Genomic DNA, 18619 nt, shown 5'->3' with positions numbered 1-18619 from the left:
CATTCCCCATCCAACCCTCAGATAGCATATCATTTCATCTAAAGCCATTTCAGTATATAGCTCTAAAAGATAACAACTCTGCTTTAAATAGTATAACCACTATCAATATTACCATCATTACACCAAAATTTATATAAAAATCATCAGTTATATAGCCAGTGTTCAAATTTCCCTGTGTATTATTTTTCAAAAGCTTACTGGTTCAGGCCCTGGCCAGTTTTCTCAGTGGATATAGCATCAGCCCAGCATGCAGATATCCCGAGTTTGACTCCCAGTTAGGACAACCATGAGAAGTGATGGTCCGCTTTTCTTCCCCTCCCTCTCCCCCTTCTCTCTCTCTTCCCCTCTTGCAGCCAGTGGCTCAGTTGGTCTGAGCATTGGCCTCGGGTGCTGAGGATAGCTCAGCTGATTCAAGCATCGGCCCCAAATGGGTTGCTGGGTGGAGCCTAGTCAGGGCACATGTGAGAGTCTGTCTATCTCCCCTCCTCTCACTTAAAAAAATATAAAGCTTATTGGTTCAAATTAGAAGTCAGATATTGCAATTAATAAGTTTTTTAGTCTTTTTAGTCTATAGATTATCATTCCTTCACTTTTTTCCTTTTGCAACTTACTTGTTGAAAAACTGGGTTATTTGTCCTATAGGACTTTCCACATTCTGTTATTTCCTGACTGCATCCTCATAGTGTCGCTTAACATGTTCTGCTGAATCCTAGATTTCCTATAAATCGGTAGTTAGATGTGGGGGTTTAAACAGATTCAGGTTCAAATTTCTGGCAAGACTACTCCATAATTTATGTTATATACTTCAATTAGGAGGTAATGTGCAATGTTCTCTTGTTCTCTCTCTCTCTCTCTCTCTCTCTCCCTATCCCTCTCTCACTCTCTGAGATAATAACTGCCTTAGATCTATTATAATCATTCAATAGGAGTTGTAAAATATTGATACTGTAACTCTACCATTCCTTCTTTAATAGCTGAAATGCTTCTATAAAGAAAAAATTACCTTCACCAACTATGTGGTTAATGGTATAGAAAAAAAAACAATAATAAACTGGTTGCCTAAGATGGATGTTTTAAGCAGGAAACTTTTTAAAGATCATTCAGGATACTGTTTGGAGAATAGAGTAATATGTAAAAAAAAAACAACAACCAAGAGTAAAGTCAGACAGCTCTCAGGAGGCTCTAATAGTATTTTAAGTGAATGATGATGGGTTGTACCAGGTGATATAGAAGATGAAGAGAGGATGACAGATTTAAGATATATTCGAATGTGAAGTCTAGAGGACTCGCTAACACATTGTATGGATAGGGTAAGGGAAAGAAAGAAATCAAGAATGTGTCTTAGATTTTTTGCCTAAGCAATTAGGTTTATGGGAATCCCTAAGGAAGGCTCAGATTTAGAATATAAAGTCATATAGGTAATGATGTAAATAAAATTAAATCAATATTTACAAAATTGTTATTCCTGTTTTTCTTTTTCTTTATCCTGACTAAAAATAATTTAAAATCTCAAAAAATAGAAATATTGTAAAATACAGTTTTATGTTTTTTTCTATAAATGCTTTTGCTAAAATAAAAATAATACTAGATATAAAGTTTTACTTTTTATCTTAGATTATTCAGGATTTCCCCCAATATACTTACTATATTGACAAAAAATAAGCTGGGTAAAAAAATTTAAAAGATAGTAATAAATATTATTTTAATCCAGAATGATTACCAAGCTCTTTTATCAGCTGATAGATCACCACAAATACAAGGGATGTACAAACAATCAGAATACAGAAAAAAGGAGGAACAAAGCTGGAAAACATTAACCCATTAATTAATAGTAACTAATTAACCTTGGGGGAGGACAAGAGAAATCCCATCCTTTTTTAAAAACTAATTTTCCTTCTCCCATTTCTAATTAGGTAATAATAATTCAAACCATCCAGTTGGGTTTCCCTTGTCTCTCCCTATAAAGTAAGGGGGAGAATATGGAATGTTTAAAATAGAAGGAAAAGCCCTGACTGGTTGGTTCAGTGGTAGAGCATCAGTCTGGCATGTGGATGTCCTGGGTTCAATTCCCGGTCAGAGCACACAGGAGAAGTGCCTATTTGCTTCTCTCCCCTTCTCCTGCCTCCTCTCTCTCTTTCTCCCTTTCTCTCTCTCTCTCTCTCTCTCTCTCTCTCTCTCTCTCTCTCTCTCCCCTCCACCTCCTACAGCCATGGATTGATTGGCTCGAGTGAGTTGGCCCTGGGCACTGAGGATGGCTCCATGGCCTTGCCTCAGGCACTAAAAACGGCTCAGTTAAAACGGAGCAACAGCCCCAGATGGGCTGCGCATCGCAACCTAGTCAGGGTGCATGCAGGAGTCTCTCTGCCTCTCCTCCTCTCACTAAAGTTAAAAATAATAATAATAATAATAAAATAGAAAAGAGAATAAAGAACCTAATCTCCATATATATTATTAACAGCAACAAAAATAATATTACTTTCTAAATGACAAGATTTCTAAAGACATGTCACCTAAAGTTTCATACAGAAAAGGATTATCATATTTGTCACAAATCATATCTGCATATAAAAAATTTTAAATAATAGGCTACTTTGATTACATATATTTACAGAATATCTGATTGACAAGGTAAAAATGACAAATCATTCCTGTGTAATGAAGCATTCATACACATATTACACTCATGCATAAATTGAGCAAATGCTATTGATCTCCATTAGGTCTTACAAATATATCTATTTGTGAATATAGCTTATTAGTAGTAACTGGACTCCTAGATAGCATGTCCTTTTTTAAAGTCCTGGCCCTGTTGACTGGACTCGACAGGAGTACTCAGGAGTAAAATAAACAGTCTTTTAGCTAAAAAAAACCCCACAAAAAACCAAACAGACTACAAAGTGAGAAAATAGAATACATGCAAATATAATTCCAAAATTTACAATACATATCAACTATCTCAATAATTAGAGAAAAAGATATCTTAGACCTATATATAGGAAACTGCTAAAAGAAAGTATATTGAGTACATTTATAAAAGCCTAAAAGCTATTATGTATGAAGAATTTTAAAAAAAGATTCTATAAGCCCTGGCTGGTTGGCTCAGTGGTAGAGCATTGGCCTGGTGTGCAGGAGTCCCAGGTTCAATTCCTGGCCAGGGCACACAGGAGAAGCACCCATCTGCTTCTCTACCCCTCTCCTTCCTCTCTGTCTCTCTCTTCCCCTCCTGCAGCCAAGGCTCCATTGGAGCAAAGTTGGCCCGGGAGCTGAGGATGGCTCTGTGGCCTCTGCCTCAGGCGCTAGAGTGGCTCTGGTTGCAACAGAGCAACGTCCCAGATGGGCAGAGCATCGCCCCCTGGTGGACATGCCAGGTGGATCCTGGTTGGGCGCATGCGGGAGTCTGTCTGACTGCCTCCCTGTTTCCAACTTCAGAAAAATACAAAAAAATAAAATAAAAAATAAAAAATATTATATAAGATCTTCAAGATAATGTATACATTAAAATACATAAATTAATTCCATTATCCAACCAACACTGTTATAAAATATATTGGATTCTGAGATATAATTGTTATTTAAGTACTATATTTTATTCTACTTTGAATGCTTTTCTAGACATTTATTCTAAAAGAAATATAATTAAGTGCTTTGTACTTCTGTGTATTTTTCTTTGTGGGAATAATCATTAATATTTTAATGCAAATCAATTACATCAAACATCTTCATAGATGGCAAATTGTATTCTGAATATCAATTATTCAAAAATGCAGTTAGAAGATTTCCAAACTACTTGTTTAAACACTGAATGCACAATTTCAGACAATATATCTAATATTATTTGTAATACAAAACAGGTCCTTTATATTCATGCATATGACATGACTGACTGACTCTTACTTATCCTTAAATCCCTTTGCTAATAATCTACCTCCTTAAGATGACACTGTTTTCTCATTTCCACTTCATTCCCACTGATTCCCTTTTGATAAAATATTTCCTTTTTTCTTTTTCACTCTCCCTATTTAGATGCTAAGTCTTCCCCAAAATAAATGACAGTTTGTTTCTTCATCAACCTTCTAATTTATCCTCCTTAACCTGGGTAAGGTGAGAAACAGTTATGGTCAGACTGACAATAGCAAAGCACATATTTTTCATTAAAACTATTATTTCAAAAAATAATAATGAAACCTTTCTGATTTCTACTTCTTTGACCTCCTTTCAAATATATTCTGCTTAGTCCTACACTCAACTTTAAGAATTAGTGTAATATAGTTTTTAAGAGATTGGTTAGAATATCACCGTAATTATTTTGAGTAGAGATCTGCAGACCCAAAATTTCAAAGATTATCTGATGCTGGGGAAACTGGTCTTGCTGTTTTAGGTTGATTATATTTCACCAGGATAATATATTACCATGAGATATATGCTTTCAAGCAAACCAGTGATTCCATCAACGAATCAGGATTCTAACTAATCAGAGGTATGTAAGAATCTTAAATTGTATAGGAAATTCAAAACTGAAGAAAAGGAGTGGCCAGAGGATACCGTAACCTGCACTAAAGAATATTTAGTTAATCTGCTTACAAGAGCCACATAAAACAACCACCAACAAATTACTTAGGTCAGAGGCCACTCTAGAGAATCATTAAAAATTTCATTCTCAAAAAAAATTTTTGGAGATGACATCAGAATAATCGATACCAATAAATCTCCCCCAAAACTCAACAAGATCTTCAACCAGAAACAGAAAAACCTATCCTTGGAGCCTCTAGATGTTTCACAATACACCCGAAGGTATGGTCGAGCGAAAAATTGGCTAAATATATAATCAAAAATTTCATTCTCCAAACCTTTTAGTAAGGCATTAATACCTTCTCTTTTTACTTTATTCAATATATTTTCATAATAGCTTATAATTTCTAAACATAGACCTTAAATTACATCAATTATACTTTTTGAAAAATAAGCCAAGTAGGTTATTTTTCAGTAACAAAACTTGTTAAATAAAAGTATTACATATTCAACAGGAAAATTGTTAAAACAAAGTTAAAGGCACATTGAGGAAGAGTCCTTTTTAAATTCAATTTAAAGGAATTAAGCTTACATATGAATAAAACAAAATTCAGGAAAATTATTTTGAAGTTTTTCATACCTGACAAACTCTAAAACATAAAGTTCATTATATTTGCCCATAAAGGAGCAATATTAAAATATAAGGTTATATTCCTGTACTAGGATTCAGCATTCAATTAAATCACTGGTCTAACCATTAATATGTGAGACTTTGCTTTGGGTGACGGGCGCATGATGCAGTGTGCAGATGATGTTTTGTTGAGAAATAAAGCTAAAACCTGTATTGTTTTTGTAAACCAGTGTGACCCCAATAAATTCAATTAAAAATGTCATAAGAGACAAAAAATAATTACCCTAAAAGTCTATACTAATTTAAAATACTATTCCTAGTTCTATTAAATAGGCATAAATATGTCATGCTAATCACAAAAGGCATTTTGTGGCCCTGTCCGGTTGGCTCAGTGGTAGAGCGTCAGCCTGGCGTGCAGAAGTCCCGGGTTCGATTCCCAGCCAGGGTACACAGGAGAAGCGCCCACCCCTCCCCCTCTCCTTCCTCTCTGTCTCTCTCTTTCCCTCCCGCAGCCGAGGCTCCACTGGAGCAAAGATGGCCCGGGCGCTGGGGATGGCTCCTTGGCCTCTGCCCCAGGCGCTAGAGTGGCTCTGGTCGCCACAGAGCGACGCCCAGGAGAGGCAGAGCATCGCCCCCTGGTGGGCAGAGCGTTGCCCCCTGGTGGGCGTGCCAGGTGGATCCCCGGTCGGGCGCATGCGGGAGTCTGTCTGACTGTCTCTCCCCGTTTCCGGCTTCAGAAAAATACAGGAAAAAAAAAAGGCATTTTGTGTATTACTAAGTGCACATATAGTAAGAAAATGTAATAGATTACTTAAAATTAAAGTGTTTCCTATATTTAATTTTAAGTGACCTTGTCATCTTACAATTTTGGGTGTTTTCTGATACATATTCCTAAAACTAACAGAAGCATTCAGCCACTTCAATTCAAGAGGTATTTTTTCACAGAAAACATTTTCAAAAGTAAGAGTTGACATAATATACATCCCCTTTACCATCTCTTCTCTTCCCAATTTACTCAAAACTAAAATTCTAAGGATGGCATCACAAAAAAGGTCATTCTGCCTGGCATTTATTGATCATGTTGTTACTAGAGTACGTTTTCACTCACAAGAAAACTATAGAAGGAGCCACCTGGTTACTGGCACAAACAATTTTTTTTGGAAAGGTAATTTTTATTATTCCAAAAATTAAAATAAAATTTCTACAAAAATATGCCAGTTTTACCATATCATTAGCATTACCATTTTTTTACAGTTTACACTCCATATTATTTTGTATTAGTTTCAGGTGTACAGCATAGTGGTTAGACAATCACATATTTTACAAGTGCTCCCCCTGATATTTTCAGTACCCTCCAACCACCTAACACAGTTATTACAATATTATTGACTATATTCCCTATGCTGTACTTTACATCCTTGCCAATATTTTGTAACCACCAATTTATACTTCTAATCCCTGTACATTTTTCACCCACTCTTCCAACCTCTCTCCCTTCTGGCAACCATGTGTCTGTTCTCTGTACCTATAAGTCTGTTTCGACTTTGTTTTCTGTTGTTGTTCTTTAGATTCCACATATAAGTGAAAGTATATGGTATTTTTCTTCCTCTGACTTATTTCAATTAGCATAATACCCTCTAGATACACCCAAGCTGTTGCGAAAAGTAAAATTTCATTTCTTTTTTGTGATTGAGTAATATTTCCATTGGATATCTGTACCGTTGCTTTTTTATCCACTTGTCTATTGATGGGCACTTGGGTTGCTTCCCTATCTTGGCTATTGTAAATACCACTACAATGAACAAAGGAGTACATATATTCTTTTGAATTCATGTCTTGGGTTTCTTTGGATACATATCCAAAAGCGGAACTGCTGGGTCATAAGGCAGTTCCAAGCTGTGTGTGTGTGTGACAAAGACAAGAGACAGAGAAAGGTACAGATAGGGACAGACAGGAAGGGAGAGAGATGAGAAACATCAATTCTTTGTTGCAGCACCTTAGTTGTTCCTTGATTGCTTTCTCATATGTGCCTTGACCGGGGGGCTACAGCAGACTGAGTGACCCCTTGCTCAAGCCAGTGACCTTGGGCTCAAACTGGTGAGCTTTGCTCAAACCAGATGAGCCCACACTCAAGCTGGTGACCTCGGGGTCTCGAACCTGAGTCCTTGGCATCCCAGTCCAACGCTCTATCCATTGTGCCACTGCCTGGTCAGGCTATGCTTAATTTTTTTAAAAATCCATATTATTTTCCAAAATGGCTGCACCAATCTGCATTCCCACTAACAGAGCATAAGGGTTTGCTTTTCTCCACATTCTCAACAGCACTTGTTTGTTGATTTATTGATGATAGCCATTCTGACAGGTGTGAGGTGATATCTCATTGAGGTTTTTATTTGTATTTCTTATTTTTTCATTTTTATTAGATTTTTGGGGTAACAATGGGTAATAAAATTATATAGGTTTCAGGTGTACAATTCTATATCACTTGTATATTCCATCCCAACTCAGGTCTCTTCCATCACCATTTATCTGCCTGTTACCTCTTCTACCTCCTCCCACCCACCTTTCCCAGTAATCACCATACTGTTGTCTGTGTCTATGAGTTGTTTTTCTTTTTTTTATTTAATCCCTTCACCTTTTGCACTCAGCCCCAAAATTCCCCTCCCCTTTGTTAGCTGTCAGTCTGTTCTCTATGAGTCTGTTGTTATTGTTTGTTTTAGATTTTATTTTTCCATTTTTAGAGAGAGAGGAGAGAAAAAGAGAGAGAGAGAGAGAGAGAGAGAGAGAGGGAGGAGGAAGCATCAACTCCCACACGTGTCTTGACTGGGCAAGCCCAGGGTTTCAAACCAGCAAACTCAGTGTTCCAGGTTGACGCTTTACCCACTGTGCCACCACAGGTCAGATTTTGTTTGTTAGTTTATTTTGTTCATTAGATTCCATATATCTGTGAAATCATATGGTACTTGTCTTCTCTTACTGGCTTATTTCACTTTACATAATGCTCTCTATGTCCATTCATGCTGCTGGCAAAGGGTAAGATTTCCTTCTTTTTTTTTTTTTTTTTCTGAGTTGGAAACGGGGAGGCAGTCAGACAGACTCCCACATGCGCCCAACCAGGATCCACCTGGCATGTCCACCAGGGGGAGGGGGCGATGCTCTGCCCATCTGGGGCATTGCTCTGTTGTAACCAGAGCCACTCTAGCGCCTGAGGCAGAGGCCACAGAGCCATCCTCAGCACCCGGGCCAACTTTGCTCCAATGGAGCCTTGGCTGCAGGAGGGGAAGAGAAAGACAGAGAGGAAGGAGAGGGGGAGGGGTGGAGAAGCAGATGGGCGCTTCTCCTGGGTGTGCCCTGGCCAGGAATCGAACCCGGGACTCCTGCACGCCAGGCCGATGCTCTACCACTGAGCCAAGCGGCCAGGGCCAGATTTCCTTCTTTTTAATAACTGAGTAGTATTCCATTGTGTAAATGTACCACAGCTTTTTATCTACTTATCTACTGACAGACACTTGGGCTGCTTCCATATCTTGGCTATTATAGATAACTCTGCAATGACCATAGGAGTGCATATATTCTTTTGAATTAGTGTTTCAGGTTTCTCTGGATATATACCCAGAAGTGGAACATCTGAGACAAAGGCATTTTCATTTTTAATTTTCAGGGTAACTCCATACTGCTTTCCACAGTGGCTGCACCAGTCTACACTCCCGCCAATAGTGCATGAGGGTTCCCTTTCTCCACATCCTCACCAACACTTGTTGTTTGTTGATTTATCGATGATATAATCATTCTGATATGTGTGAGGTTGTTGAGATAGTATCTCACTGTGGTTTTAATTTGCATTTCTATGATGACTAGTGATGTAGAGTATCTTTTCATACACGTTTTGGTCATCTTATTTCATTTAGTATGTCCTCTTTAGAGAAGTGTCTATTCAGATCCTCTGCCTATTTTTAAATTGGTTTGCTGTATTTTTTTTGTCATTGAGTTGTATGAATTCTCTCTTTTTTTATTTTTTTGAGAGAGGGGGGACAGATAGACACAGGAAGAGAGAGAAATGAAGTATCAATTCATAGTTGCAGCACTTTAGTTGTTTGTTGACTGCTTTCTCATAACGTGCCTTGATGGAGTGGGGGGCTCCAGCTGAGCCAATGACCCCTTGCCCAAGCCAGTGACTTTGGACTTAAGCCAGTGATTTTGAGCTTCAAGCCAGCGACCTTTGCTCAGGCAGCGACCATGGGGTCATATCTATAATCCCACGCTTAAGCTGGTGATCCCACACTCAAGCTGGTGAGCCCAGCTTCAAGTTGGATAAGCCTGTGCTCAGTGCTCAAGTTGGCAACTTCAGGGTTTCAAACCTAGGATCTCAGCATCTCAGGTTGATGCTTTATCCACTGTGCCACCACCTGATCCAATGAGTTGTGTAAATTTTTTATTTTTTTTATTTTTTTTTTATTTTTTATTTTTTTTGTATTTTTCTGAAGCTGGAAATGGGGAGAGACAGTCAGACAGACTCCCGAATGCGCCCAACTGGGATCCACCCGGCACGCCCACCAGGGGCGATGCTCTGGCCACCAGGGGGCGATGCTCTGCCCCTCCGGGGCATCGCTCTGCCGAGACCAGAGCCACTCTAGCGCCTGGGGCAGCGGCCAAGGAGCCATCCCCAGCACCCGGGCCATCTTTGCTACAATGGAGCCTTGGCTGAGGGAGGGGAAGAGAGAGACAGAGAGGAAGGAGGGGGGGTGGAGAAGCAAATGGGCGCTTCTCCTATGTGCCCTGGCCGGGAATCTAACCCGGGTCCCCCGCATGCCAGGCCGACGCTCTACCGCTGAGCCAACCAGCCAGGGCCCGAGTTGTGTAAATTTTTTATAAATTTTGGATATTAACTCCTTATGGGATGTATCATTGTTGGATATCTTATCCATTCAGTAGGTTGGCTTTTAATTTTATTGATGGTTTCCTTTGCTATGCAAAAATATTTTAGTTTCATGTAGTCCGATTTGTTTATTTTTTCTTTTTTCCCTTGCCCAAGGAAATATATCAGAAAAAAAAATTGCTAACAACAGTAATATATGACAAACCCACAGCCGACATTATATTCAATGGGTAAAACTAAAAGTGTTTCCCTTAAGATCAGGAACAAGAAAGAGATGTCTGCCCTGGCCGGTTGGCTCAGCGGTAGAGCGTCGGCCTAGCGTGTGGAGGACCCGGGTTCAATTCCCAGCCAGGGCACACAGGAGAAGCGCCCATTTGCTTCTCCACCCCTCCACCGCGCCTTCCTCTCTGTCTCTCTCTTCCCCTCCCGCAGCCAAGGCTCCATTGGAGCAAAGATGGCCCGGGCGCTGGGGATGGCTCTGTGGCCTCTGCCTCAGGCGCTAGAGTGGCTCTGGTCGCAACATAGCGACGCCCAGGATGGGCATAGCATCGCCCCCTGGTGGGCAGAGCGTCGCCCCATGGTGGGCGTGCCGGGTGGATCCCCGGTCAGGCGCATGCGGGAGTCTGTCTGACTGTCTCTCCCTGTTTCCAGCTTCAGAAAAATGCAAAAAAAAAAAGAGAGATGTCTGCTTTTACCACTCTTATTCAACAAAGTACTGAAAGTCCTCACTATAGCAATCAGATAATAAATAAAAGGCATCCAAATTGAAAAAGAAAAGTAAAACTGTCATCATTTTCAAATGACATGATACTGTATATACAGAACCCTAAAAATTCCACCAAAAACTACTAGAACTGATAAATAAATTCAGTAAAGCAGTAGGATGCAAAATAAACATCCAGAAATTAGTTGCATTTTTTATATACCAATAATGAAATATCAGGTAAACTAGAAAAACAATCCCATTTACAACTGCATCAAAAAACAAGCAAACAAAAACCTAGGGGCCCTGGTTAGTTTAGTTAATTAGGGTATTATCCAGATATTCTAAGGTTGCAAGTTCAAGCCGCAGTCAGGGCACACACAAGAATCAACCAATGAGAGCATAAATGGAACATATGGAACGAATAGATGATTTTCTCTCTCTTTTTCTTTCTCTTTTCTCTCTATAAAATCAATCACTATAAAAAAACCCACAAACCTAGAAATAAATTTAACCAATGAGGTAAAAGACCTGTACTCAGAAATTGAAAAAAATACCAGTAAGTGAAAGCATATACCATGTTCATGGATAGGAAGAATTAACCTCATTAAAATGTCCATACTACCCAAAGCAAACCATGATTCAATACAATGCCTATCAAAATACCAATGGCATTTTTCACATAACTAGAACAAATAATTCAAAAATGTATATGGAATCACAAAAGACCCCAAAATAGTCACAACCATCTTGAGGAATAAAATAAAAGTTGAAGGGATCATGCTACCAAACATCAAACTATTATACAAGGCCATAGTAACCAAAACAGCATCAACTGGCATAAAAATAGCCATATAGATCAATGTAACAGAATAGGGAAACCAGAAATAAACCCACACCTATATGGCCAATTAATTTAAGACAAAGGAGGCAAGAAAATACAAAAGGTTAAAGACAGTCTATTCAAGAAATGGTGTTGGGAATATTTGACAGATATATGCAAGAAAAGAAAATTAAACTAGACCACCTGCTGCCACAAACTTTTTAAAAAACACTCTGCCTTTGTGTTCTAAGTTGGTCAAAAAGAATTAGGATAAACTGATAATGGTTGTTTACAGAGTAGAAGGAACTATATTAAAGTCTTCTAAGATGTTATCCTTACGGGTGCCTTTTCTATAAAGAAATCCTACTCAGCTGGATGAAATAAATTACACAACTCTGTTCCTTTCACTTTTTCAAGGTGGTTTTCTTGACCTGGTTGAATGTATGAATGTTTGGCAAATAGTGTTAGGTTATCAGGAGATTTGAGGAACATTCTGCTTATTAACAAAAGCTAATTAAAGAATAACCTAAATAAGAAATGCTGGTCACACAAATATCTAGCAGTACAGTTGGAAATAAATACCTAATCCTTCACACTAATAATACATCATGATGAATATTTCACCATAGCAATGAGATCCAAAAGCCTTCGTAACAATATGGGTTTATGTAGCACCTAGGAATACTTCCTCCAGTCTATTTGATCAGTGATATTTTAGGAATTACTGTGGCTTAATCCTTGATATTGGGCCTAGGGAAGGGGTTCTTGTGGTCTTTGGAGCAGCCTGTTATAGTCGCTGCCTCCCTAGGATTAAGCACTCCATACATCACTGTTCCTGCTTAAGATTTTTAAAGAGGTTTTGAGCAGCCTGCAACTCCTAACATTGCCTAGACTGCTGCAGTTATTTCTTTGGTAACCACAGCTTCTCTGCAGATGCTGCAGTAGAACTCAGAAGTATGCCCCCCTGCTGCTACCTCCAAGGCCTGGGCCTGCCTTCCTTTTAAACTCCTTTCTCTCTTTCCCAACAGCTTCACGTCTGGCTCACTCAGTTGTTTCTTTGGTAATGATTTTTCTTGGAGAAAGTAGGCCTTGATTACCTGTGCTTTGCAACTGTCTCAGCTTGGGATTTGTTTAGCTCCTCTTGTAATGTCTGCATTTCTCTCTTCTTTTCTCCTTTGATTATGAAAGGTCCCTCATTGCCTGCAACTGCTTCTTCAAATAGATTGGATCTTGTCGTTCTGCAAGGACTCTTTTTACAGCTCTGAAGTTTGGTTCCTATATTTGGAGGCTAGTTCTTGTCTCCTTTGTTCAATCTCCCCACTATTTTTGTAAATATTTGTCCCAAGCTTCTCAAGTTGCCTTCTCAGTTCTATTGGTCAGGTATTCCAGTAAGAATTTATTTTCAGCCTGGACAAGTAACTTTTCAGGGACTAGCTGCCTGGTTTTCTCCATTAGCAGTTTTTACTGGATTTTAGTTTATTTCACTTGCAATTTCAGCTTCATCATGTCCACTGTCTTTTATTTAAGCCCTACCTCTGTCTTTGTCTGCTTCTCTGGCTTCAAAAACTTAAATGAACATATGATGTAAGGAAACTACTGGAATCCTCTACTCCGGGAATCCAAGCATTCATCCTCCAGGTACTGGTATAGTTCACCAAGAGTGACTGATGACAAGAAGCTAGTGTTACAGAGGCCTGTGACATGTAGAAACAGTACCTCCATGTGGCAAGTTTTCACAAATTTCTCACTTCTAGGTTCAATGCATCTCCACACTTCCCAGCAACCCCTAGGGTCACATGCTACTCCAATCCTGGCCAGTCCACCACTTCGCTGCTTAACTTTCTTGGCCCAATAAGACCTAGCAGCCAGTTCTCCAGTGGCTCTGGGGGACAAAAGTGAAATGTACTCACTCTCTGCCCTGCTCTGAGGTGTGGTTGGGGGGGTCTCATTGCCTATGGAAATTGGACAACTATCTTATTCTATACCCAGAATTAACTCACAACAGATTAAAGACATGAATATAAGACCTGAAACCATAAAACACCTAGAGGAAAACATAGGCGGTAGGCTCCTTGTCATCAATCTCAGTGATGTTTTTTTGAATCTGACTCCAAAGAGAAGAACAACCAAAGCTAAAATAAACAAGTACGACTATCAAACTAAAAAGCTGCAGTACAGAGAAGAAAACCATAAACAAAACAAAGAGGCAACCTACTAAATGGAAGAAGATATCTCCAAATCATGTATTCAATGGGGGTTAATATCTAAAATAATTAAAAACTTAATACAATTCAACAGCAAAAGAGAACAAAGAATACAATTTAAACATAGGCAGGGAAGCTGGATAGACATTTTTCTACAGAAAATATACAGAAGGCCAAAAGGCACATAAAAAGATATCACCATCACTAATCAGGGAAATGCAAATCAAAACCACAATGAGATACCACAGCACATCTGTAAGATTGGCTATTGGCTATTATCAAAAAGATAACAATAACAAATGTAGGTGAGGGTATAGAGAAAAGGGGATTCTCATGCTGTTGATGGGATTGCAAATTGGTGCAATCACTATGAAAAGCAGTTGTGGAGTTTCCTCAAAAAATTAAAAATAGAACTATATAATACAGCAATTCCACTTATGGGTATCTATCCAAAGAATATAAAAATACTAATTTGAAGAGATAAGGAAAATGTAAACTTCTGTGTATAAGTAGACCCATTCAGTTAAAACCTGGGTTGTTCAAGGGTCAACATTTTTTATCTACTGTTGGGAACCCACATATGTGGAAGGCAGACTGGAGTTAAGTTACTTTAGAGTCAAAAGTTATACTCACATTTTCAACTGCACAAGAATTGGCGCTCTAACCCAGAGTCAAGGGTCAACTGTACCATATGTAATGAAACACTGCTCAGCCATAAAAAAAAAAAAAGAACAAAATCTTGCCATTTGTGACAACACAGATGGTCCTTACACATATTATGCTAAATTAAATAAGTCAGACAAAGACAAATACTACACAATTTCACTAATATGTGGAATCTAAAACAAAAATAATAAAACCTAGACTCATAGAGAACCAGCTTTCTTCCTATAGAGTCAGAAATAGAACACCAAGGCTGTCAATGATGCTCCATGAACTGGGATGTGCACTGGATTAATTGGAAATATGGAGGAGAAAATGGCTGAGTAAGGCATAAATCACCATAATACTGACTGTCAGAGAAGTGAAAAGTAGCCTGACAATTAGTAGGAATATGAAATCAGGATGGAGACATAAAGGAACATAGGGGATTGTCATGGTAATGTGGTTTTCACAATCACATGTTGGAGCAGTGGTCAGATTAAGAAACTTTGTGGTATTCATTTTTTAAAAAAAGAGGGTATTTAGCATGGAAAGGGTGTAGCATTTGAGAATTTGTTTCTGGTTCCACTGACCCTATCTGATACAAAGGGCTCTTCTCTGGCTTTGAATTGATGGACTAAAACATCTCTATGTACTACAGCATTACAATCTGAAAATATTTCCAAAGTATAGAGACAGGCTAGCTCTATACTAGCACAGAAAACTTTTACTAAACTGGCAATGTCACTTAATACTTGTTAAGGTAGTTCCTGTGGAACTGTGTTCTTGTACAGGATCTTAGGTCCTCAACAAAGAGTTTACAGCAATGTATTCTGAAGACCATCAAGCTAGGTCTGGGACCCTCTGACTACGTAGTGCTGGAAGACAGGATCCTCTGTGCTGAAACATGTCAGTGGCTGACTGAAGGAGATATCATCTGTGCGCTGAAAATTGAGGTGCTGTGAGTGAGAGGGATGCTATTGCCAAGCCCCCCAAAAAAATCCTTCCAATTTTTACAAGAAATTCAGCTCCATTCTAATTTTATGGGGTAACCATTGTATATGCAGTCTATCATTGACTGAAACATCATTACGCAGCACATGAATGTAAACTTGTGAGAGGTAATGATTCTTGTTTTTGATAAGAAGGATCTGAATATAGAATAGTTAAATGAGTTGCCCAGAGTCTAATCTAACTAACTCCTTTTGAAATGGAGAAAGTGAAGGAGAAAGAAGTAGAGTGAAGTCAGCATAACTATTAAGAGAACTAGAACCTGGGTGCAGCTTCCTTTCAACACAAAAAAACTAGAAATATGGAGTCAGCTTGGATTCCAAATTCCATTCTTAGCTCATATTATAAATTTGACTGAGTTGTGGGTAAACTCAGAATAAATTCCGGGGTGCTCTTTTCTGAGGAAGGCTACAAAAGGAGGAATGTTGTTCCTGATGTTATCTGCAACAATGAATAGTTGTCACAGTGCTACCTGACTATGGATTTTCAGAGCACAGGGCATTTCTAGGAATTCAGTCTCTCAGCAGTCCAGGTATAAGCTGACATTTGACAGCATGTGAGCTTCTCGTGAGGAGTGTTCTTTGTATCCATTCTTGACATCTACCTTAGGGTCTCACAAATATTACTTAGTAAATATTTTAATTATGACTGAATAATTAAAATTAATTTATGACAAAATATAAGAAGGGAAAATTATAACAAAAAAACTTGAGTAATCTGTGGACAAAGTTAAACAAATAAAAATTAACACTAACAACAGTATCCCTTTTAGAAGTGATGATAAAACCCAGAGGCACAAAAGAGGCACAAAAAGAGTAACAAATCTACATCAAATTTATCATATAAGCTAAGAATGGAATTTGGAATTCAAATTGGCTCTCTTCATTTCTTGTTTTTTCATTTTTCACCTTCTAACATTTCATGTTGCATTGTAGATTGTTTCTTCTAACCTATCTTTTGGTTCGCTCTCTTTCCAGTTGTATTGCCTTTATGCTGGACAATGTATTTGAAGAAATAAACTAATGCATTGGAATGATAACACCATCCTTCATGGAGCACTTTTTATTGCTTCTCTTAGAGCTACCAATTCAAGGCCATCTTAATCTAAATTCTAGACTAAAAATTCCCCAATCCAGCAGATGATAGAAAGCAGTGCTGTGAGTTCTTAGGAAGGCTATGCTAACATACGTTCACTCCTGCTCTTAAGGCTCACTCTTTTGTGGTTCCAGCTCAGAGTAAGGGGCAAACTATTCTTGGTTTTGACTTATACCTCTAAATCTTATAAAGCATCTAAAAGCAGAACTCAGTGTAAAAAATGGTAGGCTATGATAAACAAAAAAATCTTAAAATAAAAGTAGGTTTGAGAAAATGGGCTCATTTCTATGAGTTCTCATCTTTTTCTAGATGCTTCTAAGAATTTGTTTTTCATATTTTATCCAGCTTCTTTAGTTGTCCTCAGCAGGAGTGTTGGTCCAAATTACCTGGATTGCACATTACATAGACAGAATTTTGTTTGTTCTAAATCATTAACTCTGTAAAATGAGTATAAAAGGAAATGTCCTTAACTTACTAAAATGATCTGTAGAAATGTACAGTAAATATCACGCTTAATAGCAAAAGAGAAGAAACACTGTCATCAATATCATTTATGAGACTAGGATGCCTATTTAGGGCATTTCCTTTTTAAAGTTCAACTGATGATGCGAGACAATGCAGTAATAAAAGTAAAACAATTAAGACACATAAACACTATAAAAGAAAGGATCACCTACCTAGAAATTCAATTGAAAAGCTATTGGCATAAATAGCACTGTTAAAATGGCCAAATACAAAAAATAAATCAAGTTCCTAAGACAGCAACAATTACAAATTTAAAAAATATGTGTGGGCCCTGTTCAGCTGGCTCAGTGGGAGAGCATCAGCCTGGTGTGTGGAAGTCCTGGGTTCAATTCCCGGCCAAGGCACACAGGAGATGCACCCATCTGCTTCTCTACCCCTCCCCCTCTCCTTCCTCTCTATCTCTCTCTTCCCCTCCCACAGCCAAGGCTCCATTGGAGCAAAGTTGGCCTGGGCGCTGAGGACAGCTCCATGGCCTCCGCCTCAGGTGCTAGAATGGCTCCAGCCACAATGGAGCAAGGCCCCAGATGGGGAGAGCATTGCCCCCTGGTGGACATGCTGGGTGAATCCCGGTCAGGCGCATGTGGGAGTCTGTCTGACTGCAAAAAAAAATATTTGTGTGTGTATGGAAAAAGATTTCATTAAAGTGGAATAATTAGAGTTTAGATGTAGCTAAAGTAATATGATGTTTAAATCTTTGAGTTCCACTAAACATAAAACATATATACTTAAATGTAAGTTTTGTATTAAGGATCATTTACAGAGGTATAAGCCTTTGGAATATTATTAAATTTGACCACAATACGCAACGAGCAATGCCCCAGAGGGGCAGAGCATCGCCCCCTGGTGGGCAGAGCATTGCCCCCTGGTGGGCGTGCCGGGTGGATCCCGGTCAGGCACATGTGGGAGTCTGTCTGACTGTCTCTCCCCATTTCCAGCTTCAGAAAAAATAAAAATAAAAAATAAAAAATAAAAAAATTTGACCAAAATAAATTAGTGGTATTTATTTTGTGTTTGATGAATTGCATCCTATCTAACCCCATAACTACACCCACTGCTCACAAAAATTAGGGGATCAGGAAATATGCAGATACTCCAGTACTTTCAACCTTTTGTATAGTGCATTTTCACCAATGGAATAAAAGTTGGTTTTGCATCTCATCTGCGTAGTCAAACGACTTTCTTTGACTTATCATTTGCTTTTCTGATGTTCTTGTTTAATAAAAAAAAATCAAATGCTTCTTTTTTTATCACTTTATATTCATTTTGAAATATCCCCTAGTTTTTGTGAGCAGTATAGATTATACAAAAGAATAGGAACTGTGCCTGTTTCATTTATCATTACATCTTCTGCACAGAGTGCATGATATATAGGAAGTTAAGATATACATATTTGTTGAATAATATAAGTATATAAACTCACTCAATTTCTGATCCTTAAACTCCTTAATACTTAAAATTTTGTATAAAGTTCTATATTAATTAAAGTTCACCTTTTTACAGGTAATCAGTTCCATAAGTTCACACCAAAATCTCAAGTACAAAATAAGTAGTAATTTTGGCTTTCAAATGGTTTTAAAAGTAATTTGAAAGAATGATGTAA

At 38.3% G+C, this 18619-nt stretch overlaps 1 protein-coding gene and 1 pseudogene across 1 annotated transcript in view; both read right to left on the bottom strand.

Annotated features, from left to right (window-relative positions):
- NUBPL (NUBP iron-sulfur cluster assembly factor, mitochondrial) overlaps positions 1-18619 on the bottom strand; it is a 267584-nt gene that overhangs the window by 95996 nt on the left and 152969 nt on the right. The gene's annotated exons all lie outside the window — the stretch shown is intronic.
- On the bottom strand, positions 12430-12994 carry LOC136333933 (coiled-coil domain-containing protein 121-like; annotated as a pseudogene).

The sequence above is a fragment of the Saccopteryx bilineata genome, chromosome 4 (assembly GCF_036850765.1).
Source record: "Saccopteryx bilineata isolate mSacBil1 chromosome 4, mSacBil1_pri_phased_curated, whole genome shotgun sequence".
Taxonomy (NCBI): domain Eukaryota; kingdom Metazoa; phylum Chordata; class Mammalia; order Chiroptera; family Emballonuridae; genus Saccopteryx; species Saccopteryx bilineata.
This window is presented reverse-complemented; position numbering and strand designations above follow the sequence as displayed.